This window comes from Muntiacus reevesi, chromosome 18, assembly GCF_963930625.1.
Source record: "Muntiacus reevesi chromosome 18, mMunRee1.1, whole genome shotgun sequence".
In the NCBI taxonomy this organism is placed as follows: domain Eukaryota; kingdom Metazoa; phylum Chordata; class Mammalia; order Artiodactyla; family Cervidae; genus Muntiacus; species Muntiacus reevesi.
This window is the reverse complement of record NC_089266.1, coordinates 10,969,233-10,982,657: the sequence shown is the minus strand read 5'-3', so window position 1 is coordinate 10,982,657 and position 13,425 is coordinate 10,969,233.

Here is a 13,425-nt window from a genome sequence, read left to right as displayed (position 1 = left end):
CCCAGCATGCAGCGCGATCTACGGCGTGGGTAACAGGCCAAACTTCCTCAGAGCGTTCTGGCCGTGCTTCCCAAGAGGCAACGAGGGAAGTCCCCACCCCCCTGTTACCATCGTTACCACAATTCAGCTTGCTAGTTTATAGCTTTTCGTTTAATAGATGCGTCACATCAAAGTCAGTCCTATAAATGAAACTGTGTTAGTTTAATTAATTTAGAAAAAATCTTCATTATTACAAGTAGACCTACATCCTTCTGAAATTAAAGGAATCGACCCCTTGTTTTTTCCAGATTTTTAAAAAGCAAAAGCTTCCGAAAGACTCATTGATAATATTACAAACGAAGATAGTATCGGACGCGCGGTTGGAAGGGGACGTACTATCCTCCACAATATCAATCAGATTCTTTTTTATTTTTAAGGAGCACTGAGCGAAAAAATTAATTTTGACAATTGTAATTTTTTGTTTAATCCATTTATTTTCTGAGCGGTTTATTCTTATTTGGGTGTAGCTTCACGTACGAACAACTAAAAGCTATAGATCTCTATGCGTGGATCGCCTCCTGCACTTTATTGCTGTATTCCGTAAACATCGCCTGTTTACAGTGTGTGAGAATGTGTCCCATGCAGACAGAATATAAACCCCAAGTAGCATGCAGTGCCTGTCTTCAATAAACATAGTGCCTAGTGAGACACACATTTAACCATCAGATAAAGGAGCGGGGGAGAGGGGAGGGACGGGGGCTGGGGGGTGCAGGGAGATAGGCAGAGAGGCTGGTCTTCCCCTCTGCATTTAAGCTTTGAGGTAAGGCCCACGTGTATCTGCATCTCAACTGTATCACTTTCCATGCCTGTGACAACCTTGGTCCATTCCTCAACTAGTTCAGCCTCACTTTCTTCAACTATAATCTGGGTTAATATAATACCCACCTTGAAGGGTGAAATTAACCTGTGTAGGAATCTGGTATACAGTTAGTGTCCAATACAATGCCAGCAATGATGGGAGTATATACAGCTAGAGGGAAAGCCAGCAGCCCTGTGTGCTTTATCTATCTGAAAGGGTCAGGCTGGGCTCTCAAAGAGACCCTCTTTCTCAGTGTGGTTTCCTAGGGCTTTGACACAATATGGAAATCCATATCAAAATCCTGAGGGCTGGTATTTCCCCAGTGGTCCAGTGGTTAAGATTTTGCTTTCCAATGGAGGGGGTGCAAGTTCAATCCATGGTTAGGGAGCTAAGAGCCACATGCCAAATGGCCGAAATACAGAACATAAGCAACAGAAACAATACTGTAACGAATTCAATAAAGACTCTTAAAATGGTCCACATAAAATAATAATAATAATAATTTTTTAAGATAACTGATTTAACCAAAATCCAAACGGCATTTGTGTTCCTTTCAACATCTGAGTAAATAGTGCAATCCGAAATCATTCTCACCTAGCACATAGCAGGCATTTAATTAAAATTCTTGGATTACCATTCTAAACATTTGTTCAGTTATTACAGCCTCATGAGCCCCATTCTCCCATGAAAACTCAAGGCAAATTCACCAGAACACAGATGGAGGTTAATATCTTCCTTTTTCCTTGCTCTCAGTGTTGGCAAAATGCCCCCCCACCACCCCCGTCATCAGCAGAGGCTTCAGGACTGCAGGGTCCTGAGGAGATCCCACTCTCACTTGATGGCAGTGTAACTCCAGCTCTGCCTGTCACCCTGCAGCATACAACAGTGAAGGCCAAGGTCCCCAGGCACTCTTTCAGGAAGCCTCAGCTACAGGAGAGCGACAGCATTAAGCCCATTCATTCACAACAAGCCCTGTGACGTGGGCATCAGTGAAAGTCGGTTAGTCATGTTCAACTCTTTTTGACCCCATGCTACTACAGTTCATGGAATTCTCCAGGCCAGAATACTGGAGTGGGTAGCCTTTCCATTTCCCCAGGGGATCTTCCCAACCCAGGGATCAAACCCAGGTCTCCTGCATTGCGGCCTGACTCTTTACGAGCTGAGCCACAAGGGAAGCCCAAGAATGCTGGAGTGGGTAGCCTCTCCCTTCTCCAGTGGATCTTCCAGACTCAGGAATTGACTGGGGTCTCCTGCACTGCAGTGATTCTTTACCACCTGAGCTCTCAGGGAAGCCTGTGACATGGGAAAGTCGCTTAATCTGTGTGGGAATTAGCTTCTTGACCTATGAAGTGTGGCACCTGGGGAAATCCAATCAGCTTGTCTGACATTCTAAGTGAAGGTAGTAATGGAGCCTTTGGAACCCAAACATGGCAGGTTGTCAGAATTACCTGAGAAATGATTTTAAAATTAATTTGCCTGAGTCCCAGCTCAGACGTACTGAATCATGGGGAGAGGCAGGACAGAGATTCAGAATCTCTATTTTTTAATCAGATAACCCTGACAATAATTTAAAATCAGTCAGATGTGGGGACATTGGACAATTTTCTCACTAAGGATATCAGGCAATAGTCTCCTCCAGTGATTCCATTCCAGGCCGGTGATGGGCCCTCAATAACTGTTTGTACTGAATTGGGGTGGGTTGCCATGCCCTCCTCCAGGGGATCTTCCACAAGATCGAACCCGTGTTCCTTACATCTCCTGTATTGGCAGGTGGGTTCTTTACCACTAGTGCCACCTGGGAAGCCCCAAATAAAGAATTATTCAATCTTTCACTTAATACGTCAGAACAAGACTCACCCTCTCCCCCGAACTACATAACAAAACACCCTCTAGTGTTTTACAAATGTGACCCCAGAACCAAGAGACATTTGGGGTCCATGTACTGGACTGAGGATTTGATACACACATTGTGTCCCCAGCCCACCACCAATTCCTACAGAATTTCCAGTCTCTGCCCTCCTCTGTCCACAGTCTTCACATCTGAGACAAGAAAACTTTTATTTCTTGGCATCACAGCTTGCAAGATTTTAGTTCCCCCATGAGGGATCGAACCCACACCCCTTGCTTTGGAAACACAGAGTCTTAATCACTGGACCACCAGGGAAGTCCCAGGCAAGAGAAACTTAAAGGTGAACCTCAAAGGACACTTCAGCATCAAAATTCTGTTATTCATGTGAAAACCAGAAAGGGGCTGGTGAAAGTCCAACTCCCAACCTGAAGGTTCAAGAAGGGGCTTGAATCATTTCACAGCATCATGACATTTAAAAGAAACCTTTTCCCAGTGTTGTCATGAGAGACTCTATTCAAGTCCCAGATAAGCATTTGGAAGCTTGACTCCAGGTTTCTGGAAGGCAGGGAACGTCGATGACTAATGACAGGCTGGAAATTCAAGGGCTAACATTTCTCACCTGGGTGATCTCATTACCGCGGTGTGTGATCGGCGGCCACTTGGGCCTGCAGTTCCGGTTCCCTATGTCTCCAATTCCTCACAGGCAAGGACATCGCCTGCTTGCCACAAAGCCTCTAAATAAGATACTTTAATCATGAAAACAAGTTCTACAAATCTCAAAAAATGTGTGAAACCTGATCTGATTTGAGCTATGGAAGGGGAGAGGGTGTTGATGATATCCCGCTGGGAGTGAACATCAGGCTGCAGTGTGGAACTGGGAGAGAAAAAGGGTTTTTAGGACCAGCGCTGATGTGAAACATAGCGACTAAACCACCACCACCACCACTGATGTGAAACAAACAATAACCTTTGACCTTCAGGTACAGAAAGAGGAGTGCTATGTGCCAAGTCGCTTCAGTTGTGTCCGACTCTTGACGACCCTATAGACTGTAGCCCACCAGACTCCTCCTCTGTCCATGGATTCTCCAGGCAAGAATACTAGAGTAGGTTGCCATTTCCTCCTCCAAGGGATCTTTCCCATCCAGGGATCGAATTTGTGTCCCTGATGTCTCCAGCATTGGCAGGTGGGTTCTTTACCACTAGCACCACCTGGGAAGCCCAGAAAGGGGGGCTCTTGTCTTATAATATGAAGGTGGAGCAGAAGACCCCCTAAAACCCTAAATCTCCGATTATTTGGCAACCAGAAACCAAAGAAACCGCAAAATAAGCAAAGAACAAATATAAATAAAACCTCAGTGTGTGGTCAAATACAACACAGGTCAGGGGTAAATCTAGGGGCAAATTTGGGACAACAGCCAGGGCAGGGAGAGGGTCTGAATAGATGCCTCTGGAAGAACCAAGGAGGCTGAGTTTTCACAGCCTCCAAGCTCAGTGGTTGGATCATCTTCTCTCAAAACACAAGACCATCACAGCCAAGGTATTCCATCTGCAGTAGGATAGCCTGCGTTCCATCCTCCAATATTGCAGTTCCTCTGCTAAATCAATCAAGGGCACTGAATGTGTTTTGTCATCAAGAATCAGAAGCAAGCCTGGAGGTCAAGGAACTTGAGAAAACCAGGTGCTTCGCTGAGTTATTGTTTTCCATGCAGGGAGACGGGCCAGCTCCTGTCCTTTCCAGAGAAATCTGTGCTTAGCTTAAAAGAAACCAAAATAGATATAAACTACTTTGCTTTTTGTCTGAGCATCATTACTCTGTTTTTAGCAGAATCCAAGCCACCCCCCTCTGCAGGTCAGATGTTTTGTTGACAGCAAAGTGAGAAGACAGAAAGGGAAGTAACATCACCCACAGTCAGACACAGGCTGCAAGAACCCGAATGAACCTGCCTCCTTCTCTGCCCATCCCACCATCTAAAGATATGGCAGTGTTTGTGTATGCAATTTTCACCTCCTATTGCACATCTTTCTACTTTATGTACTAATTCTTTTACAAGTAAGTAAGATTGAGCAAGTAAGGTTTTGACAGGCAGAAACAAACGTTATTCCATTTTTTTAAAGGCCTCCCTGGTGGCTCAGTGGTAAGGAATCCGCCTTCCAATGTAGGAGACACAGGTTCGATTCCTGATCTGGGAAGATCCCACATGCTGAGGAGCAACTAAGTTCTTGCACCACAAATATTGAGCCTGTGCTCTGGAGCCTGGGAGCTGCAACAACTGAGCCAGCCTGCCTAGAGCCTGTGCTCCGAAATAAGAGAAACGACCGCAGTGAGAAGCCTGCACACCCCAACTAGAGAGTGGTCCCTACTTACCGCAACTACAGAAAAGCCTGCACAGCAACAAAGCCCCAGCATAGCCAAAAATGAGTAAATAAATATTTTTTTAATGGGGGTGGCCCCTGAGTATCATAGGGATTTGGTGAAAGATGTCTCTTAGTAAATAAAGTTCACCCACTATCCACACTTCTTTCAGAATTGAGAATTTTTGCCTATCCTCAGACTTGAAGAGCCAGCTCACAAGGAAACACAAGAAAGGGAACAGAAGTGGGTCCATCACCCCCAGACCTTTCCTCCCCACTCTGGAGGCTGTCTGTGGAGAGGGGTGAAGAGCTGTCTGGGGACCCTAGAATTGGGAGGAAGATGAGGAGTGATGGAGTTGGACGGAAATGTACCTCAGACCCAGTTGGGCCTGGCTTGCAACACAGGTCATGAGCTCCAGGTCTTCCCTGGGCCAGACACTACGATCCAGCGCTCTTGTGAGAAGGGACGAAAGCCAGTGTCTTTCCCAGGTCACAAGTTCATTAATGTTAGCCTCTTCTTCCTCTCTCAAGACCCAGAAGTAGAACCACTGAGATGTGGTCTATGTCCAGAGCAGAAAGAGTGTTCCAAAAGAAACAAGAGGGGAAAAAGGAAAGCTTTTATGATAGAGTCAATATTGAAAAAAAATTGTTAGCCAATCAAAAATACGCAAATGGAATTTTGTAACCTTTTATTTTAATAGCATTGCCTACAATAAGATTCTACTTTTTATGAAAACACAAATAATATAACCATTGTCTCTTTTTAAGTTCCCCACATGTTATTTTATGTAATATGCACATCTCACCAATGATTCTCAGGTTCTCAGTGAGCATGAGGTCCTGGGGGATCCAAGGCTAACTCAGTCATTGCCTCTGCCTTTAATAGAGGGGATCAGAGACTGTTCCAGTAATTAAAATACTGCAGTCCTGAGAGTGAGTGTTTGTGGAGAGCCAAGTCCTTTTCATGAGAATTAACTCCTTTAATCCTCCTAATAACCCCCGTTAAGGCTCCTGTTTTAGATCCATTTTACCAGTAAGAAACTTGAGACAGAGAACAGTTAAACAGATCTGAAGATCTCCCTGCTGACCTGGGCTGGGCCAGAGTCCAACCAGCGTGTCTCAGGCCAGGACTTGGGAGGCATGAGAACCTCCTCGGGCCCCTGGGAGTCACACAGACCAAAGTTCAAATCCTCACTCTGGTGTTTCTGTGTCCTGAGGTCCTGGGAGAGGTGCTGAATGTACCCCAGCCCCAGTTTCATGTGTAAAATAGGGAAAGTAATAGTTTCCGTTTTGTAGCACTATTATGGGGTTCTCTGGTGGCTCAGTGGTAAAGAATCCGCCTGCCAATGCAGGAGACATAGATTCGATCCCTGGGTCAGGAAGGTCCCCTGGAGAAGGAAATAGCAACGCATTCCAGTATTTTAGCCTGAGAAATCCCACGGACAGTGGAGCCTGGTGAGGCTACAGTCCATGGGGTCTCAAAAGAGTCTGACATGACTTGTAGCTGTTGCTTAGTCACTCAGTCGTGTCTGATTCTTTTGCAACCCCCAGGGACTATAGCCTGCCAGACTCCTCTGTCCAAGGGATTTCCCAGACAAGAATACTGGAGTGTGTTGTTATTTCCTTCTCCAGGGGATCTTCCTGACATAGGGATCCAACCAGCGTCTCCTGCATTGGCAGGCAGATTCTTTACTACTGAGCCACCAGGGAAGCCCTGGATATGACTTAACGACTAAACACACACACACACACACACACACACACACACACACACACACACACAAGAGATGTTTTTTAAGTGTCAAATAAACTAGTGTCAGGCACACAATAAGCACTCAATAAAGGCTGTTTTTATTAACAAGCTGCTATAAGAATAAATTTCATCTAGGGTGATTAAAAAGACTTAATGGAAAACACAGCAAATGTGTCTGAGCCTCAAAAGTGGATTTCTTTTTTTTTTTTAAATAATTTAAATTGTTTTTTTCCAAATGAAAACCTTACACTTGAAGTGGGAAGGCAAGGTTGGAATGGGATGTCTCATTTTTCACAGGAGATGTCAGAGGATCAGACCATAAGCTGATTTTTAAAGAGTAAAGAAAGACACTGTAAACATGCTATGTAGAAATGCTGATCTGAATGTCAGAAGAAACAGCCCAACATTTGAACCATCTGCTCCAAGGGCATGGACCACCACCCTCCCTGCATTATAATCCCAGAAGTATTATTTGACATTTTAAACAGTATCACATAGTATTTGACAACTTTCCTTAAATTTTAAAAATTAAAGTAATAAATATTTGTTGGAGGAAATTGAAAAATGTCAAAAAGAATGAAGGAAAAAAATCAAAATTACCCATCAGTTCACAGTCCAGGGTAACTACTGTTTCCATTCTATGTATTTCCTTTCTGGCATACATATATTTAAAATTATATTTGCTTATTACATTTAAAAATAACTTTATTCTGAAACATTATTTTGAAAGTAAATACTTTTAATTCTATTGCACATGTAACTGCTCTTAATATTTTTTTGTATAGCCTTTCAGTATATATTATAAATATTTATTATAAATGGACATACTTATTTGTAAAGTTTTGCAAAAAAGAATCATTCAATTTTATATAAACACTATGTGACAAAACATTTCATTTTGTGGCTTTTCACATAGCAAAAACATTTTCTCCAGTCTATACTTCCTAGCTTTCTGCAAATTAACATCGTTCATGGTTGCATGTACCCCCAGCACAGAAAGTTACCGAAAAATGTGGAGGGGTGACCCACAGAGAAGGATTTTAATTAAAAAAATTTTATCGTGGGCTCCATCCTTGGGGCTGCTGCCTTTAAGTCAGGACTTTCTCAACAGAACTTTGATTACAAAGATAGAAGGCAAACACCCTCCCATTCATTTCCAAAAACATCCTTAGAGACCTTGTGGCTTGTGGAACCTTTGGAAGGCTCTTATGTGTTTGATTTAGTATTAATTAGAATAATTATTGTAATAACAATGACTATCATAGCATACTTCCTAAAGGCCAAACCCTGTTCTAAGCACTTCACACATTTTAACACAATACCTACAAAACGCCTATTGCCCCATTTTACAGATAAGGCAGCTGAGGCCAAGGCAAGGCTACAGAGCTAACAAGTGACAGAATGTGGATTCAAACCAGCAGATTCCCAAATTTTGCTACATCAGGATCACCTGGGAGGTGGGGGATCTTTAAAGGTCTGACGCTCAGGCTCAGCAGTCTGGAGCCCCCAGGTGTTCCCAGTGCTGAGAAATGAGGGACCCATGTCCTCAAGGTCTAAGTTGTTCTTCTTCTTTTTTTTTTTTTTTACATTTATTAGTATTTTTTAGTTTTTGGCTGCACCTTGTGGCATGCAGGATCTTAGTTCCCCAACCAGGGATCGAACTGGTGCCCCCTGCAGTGGGAGCATGGAGGCTTAACCTCTGGACCACCAGGGAAGTCCCAAGGCCTGAGTTATTAGCCACTGTGTTAACCACACCCAGGGGCTTATTTCCAGCTTGCTGGTGCCAGCATGGAGGCAGTGACATGTTTTCCTGAAAAAGCGTGACTCGGTCCAGCTTTGGAGAAATGTGATGTTGTGGTGTCTAGGCAGTTCCATCTGTAGCTGCGGGAGAGGAAACTGGGAGCAAGCTGGCCAGAGAGGGCTCATGCTGGACTGGATTAGGTCTCCACGCGTGACTGGGTATGCTGGTTTCCTGGGGCAGCCTGGGCTGCACCTTCTGCCTGAACATGTTATGAACAGTGCTCTCTTACATCCCCAAAACGTCCTGGTTTGGATGACAAACTACAGTCACCCTACCTTTACCAGCTCTCACGGGACCCTATACTTTCTGCTCATGGCATACAGGATCAGTTCAATTCAGTTCAGTCGCTCAGTCATGTCTGACTCTTCGTGACCCCAGGAACCACAGCACGCCAGCCTCCCTGTCCATCACCAACTCCCGGAGTCCACCCAAACCCATGTCCATTGAGTCGATGATGCCATCCAACCATCTCATCCCCTGTCATCCCCTTCTCCTCCTGCCCTCAATCTTTCCCAGAATTGGGCCAAATGTCAACGGAGTCCGAGCTCTTATGATGGAAGTCAAGAACAGCAGCAAAGTCAACATTGTGATTCCTTAGGCTCTAGTTAGTCTGGTGGTGGAGTGCTCAGAGGGGCTTGAATCCTGCAAAACAGCTCAAGAATGTACTTCAGGGTAATCTTTACTCTTAAAACTGATTTATCACTTCCAGTATAGTTATTTCCCTGGTCTGGTAACAGCTGCTGGTTCTTATCTTCTTTCATTCCCTTAGAATCATTAACTACTGAATTTATGGACTATGCCAAAGCCTTTGACTGTGTGGATCACAATAAACTGGAAAATTCTGAAAGAGATGGTAATACCAGACCACGTGACCTGCCTCTTGAGAAACCTGTATACAGGTCAGGAAGCAACAGTTAGAACTGGACATGGAACAACAGACTGGTTCCAAATAGGGAAAGGAATACGTCAAGGCTGTATATTGTCACCCTGCTTATTTAACTTATATGCAGAGTACAACATGAGAAATGCTGGGCTGGAAGAAGCAGACGCTGGAATCAAGATTGCCGGGAGAAATATCAATAACCTCAGATAGGCAGATGCCACCACCCTATCACAGAAAGTGAAGAAGAACTAAAGAGCCTCTTGATGAAAGTGAAAGAGGAGACTGAAAATTTTGGCTTAAAGCTCAACATTCAGAAAACTAAGATCATGGCATCTGGTCCCATCACTTCATGGCAAATAGATGGGGAAACAGAGGAAACAGTGACTGACTTTATTTTTCTGGGCTCCAAAATCACTGCAGATGTTGATTGGAGCCTTGAAATTAAAAGACGCTTACTCCTTGGAAGGAAAGTTATGACCAGCCTAGACAGCATATTAAAAAGCAGAGACATTACTTTGCCAACAAAGGTCCATCTAGTCAAAGCTATGGTTTTTCCAGTAGTCGTGTATGGATGTGAGAGTTGGACTATAAAGAAAACTGAGCACTGAAGAATTGATGGTTTTGAACTGTGGTGTTGGAGAAGACTCTTGAGAGTCCCTTGGACTGCAAGGAAATCCAACCAGTCCATCCTAAAGGAGATAAGTCCCGGGTATTCACTGGAGGGACTAATATTGAAGCTGAAACTCCAATACTTTAGCCACCTGATGCGGAGAGCTGACTCATTTGAAAAGACCCTGATGCTGAGAAAGATTGAGGGCAGGAGAAGGGGATGACAGAGGATGAGATGGTTGGATGGCATCACCAACTCAATGGACATGGGTTTAGGTAAACTCCGGGAGTTGGTGATAGACAGGGAGGCCTGGTGTGCTGTGGTTAATGGGGTCGCAGAGTCAGACACGACTGAGTGACTGAACTGAACTGAAGCCTATTCTTGTGCATGGGTGAGCACTGTGTCCAGGCTAAGATCACAAAATGGTTTAGACCTAAAATGGCTTCTCTTGTGTCAAGAAAGCTCTCTCATGGCAGTCAGGACCTAAGGCTGGGGACAGAGAGGAACTGAGCCAGTGTGTGCGAAGCCCTCTGGGCATGCCCAGGAACCCCAGGGTGTTTGCAGGGCCGGGAGCAGCCATCACAGAACACCAACCAGACAAGGATGAAGGGACAGTTAGCTAGCTGAGATCATAGTTCTCTTCTTGTGGAAGCAAATATCAGAAGGCAAAGAAGACAGAAATTTCCATTTACCCATCTGAAATTCAAGTTTCCAGCGAGGACCCTGGATGGCTTTCTGCAGACAGACCAGCTGCCCAGGCTGGGAGAGGCTTGTCTGGCTGGCTTGTCATGGTGGCAGCTCGGGCTGATGGTTTCAGGAGATGAACGTGGCAGCAGCCGCTCAGGGAAAGCCATCCACGAGGCCATCGGCGCCACGACACATCAGAACACTCTGTGCTCGGTCCAGAATAACCCCCGCCCCCGTGAATTATTCATACCAGCCACCTTGTGATATGTGATCACATTCCAGGCAGGATGTCAACCAGGGGAAAATTTGTAAATGTAATTTGTATCCTCAATTTTTGTCATAGTTTGGGTCGTTATTTTACCCTCATAACTCTCCATCTTCCTCCCATATTTTCCCTTCTCGGGTTTTTAATCAGAGGGATCTGTCAAGAGTGACTCAGAAAGTCCCTGCCTTTCCTCGCAATGTGCTCTCCCGTGGCAGAGAGTGCAGCCTCCAATCTCTGAGTTTATGTTTACGATATGTATTTTTATTACCTTTGAGTGAAAGTGATTGCTATGGTTATCTCCTTCTGAAATATATATTTTTCTTTCATTTATTTTGAGTACGGTTTGAATTTTTATGCATCTTTCAATCCCTGTTCCCCAAAGAGGTAGGCGGGGCAGCTGGGATGGGGGTGGGGGGGCCACCGCTCTCCCTGCAGTACGACCGCCCCCTTCACAGCATCCCTAGAGGGATGGTCCTCCCTTCTCTGCTCCATTGGGCACCACCCACTCCCAAGTCAGCCTGAGGAGGGTTTTCCAGGGCCTTCTGAGAACCCAGCTCTCATCAGAGCTGAGGGTTGAGAGACGGAGGTTGAAATGGGGAAAAAAAAAAAACAAGCAAGCATGTAACTGTCAAGCTGATTTCCACTGGATTAAAATGATCTTTATGATGAGAGATGTGAGGAGGGCCCTAGGCCGACTCAGAAACTCATTTCCAGAACCAGAGGCTGCATCACTGACTTAAAATGGTCCAAGGTTGACAATATAATCAAAATCAGAACCTCCCCCAATTCGGGTCTCAGGGTTGGTAATTCCCACTTCCCTTTAGCCTTTCAACATGGCCACAGCCATCATGCAATTTCCCCTTGAGCACTCGGTTAGATCACAGAGGTAATGAAATTCAGTGAAAAGGCTGAATTTCTCATGAGCCAATTTACTTTCCAAAAAAAAAAAGGCAAGTTGGACCTTGGAATCCTTCACTTCAGCCCTGACACCACCCAGCGTGTGGGCCTCTAGAAGAGAGTGGTAGAGCTGGGCACACAGTCGTCTGGACTATGAGCTGCTCCCATCTCGGGTCTCTGCTTCTCAGATGCTGATGGAAACTAAGGAGGGTAGAGAGTTTGACTCAGGAATCAGCCGAGGTAAAGGTGATGGAGGGCTGGCACGTGTTCCTAGCAGTCTGGAGCAGAGTGAGGCCCAGCCAGTTAGACGGGGCAGGGTACCAGCTGCAGGCGCTGGGGCTGGTGGGACTTTGGGGACTCTAGGCATAAGCAGGGCCACCTAGGGGCCCTGGTGACATGATATGGGATAGTGTCGAGGGGGTCATTCTCCAAAAAGCAGCTTGGGTGTGTCTGGGAAGCACTCGGGCACAGTCATAGCTTCTCCCTTGAGGGTCCCTGAGAGCCGAGACAGGTGATACCAAACCACAGCAAGACAACCAGGAGGGATGACAACCCTCTGGGTGACCATCTTGGTGAGCTGATTTGAGGCTCCGGGGGGACATGGGACTGTCTTGCTGTAATTTGGGGCAAGGATTGTGGGTCAGGGGCAAGCAGAGGGAGGGACTTCAGGCAACTGCTCTTCTGTAGCTTGTGGCATTGGGTGACATGTGTGAAATGACTGCATTTACCCCTGTGCTATCACCACAGCTCATGCAAGCCAGCACCAACCTGTTCCTGTACCATCCTGTCCCCAAACCATCCATGCTGGTGTTCCTCGGCCTTGGCATCACTGACATTCTGGGCAAATGATTCTACTCTGTTTTTGTTTACATTTTAGCATTTTTAAACACTGTGGTAAAGATATGTAATACTTTGAACTACGCTTAAGTGTATAGTTCAATGGCATTAAGTACATTCACATTGTTGTGCAAGAACTTCCAGCATCATCTCCAGGACTTTTTTATCTTCCCAAACTGAAACTCTGTCCCTGTGAAACCCTGACTCTGTCCCTGTGAAACCCTGACTCCCCATCCCCCCCTCCCCCTCCTAGCTCCTGGCACCCACCATCCTACTCTGTCTCTATGGATTTGACTCCTCTAGGGACATAATGTAGGTGGAATCAGACAGTATTTGTTCTTCTTTGTCTGGTTTATTTCACTATGCATGATGTCCTCAAGGTTCATCCAATCTGTAGCAGGTTTCAGGGTTTCCTTCCTTATAAGGCTGAATACTATTCTGGGCAGATGATTCTCTGTTGTGTGGTGTTCTGTGCACTGCGGGATGTTTACATGCACACCCAGGCTCTACCCACTGGACACTGGAAGCACTTCAGTCCTCTCAATTGTGACAACCCCAAATGGCTCCAAAATTTGCCAGACATGCCCCTGGTTGAGAACCGCAGCTCTGTGCATGGTCATTTCTGAAGACTTGAGTCTCCCCTTCATGTACCT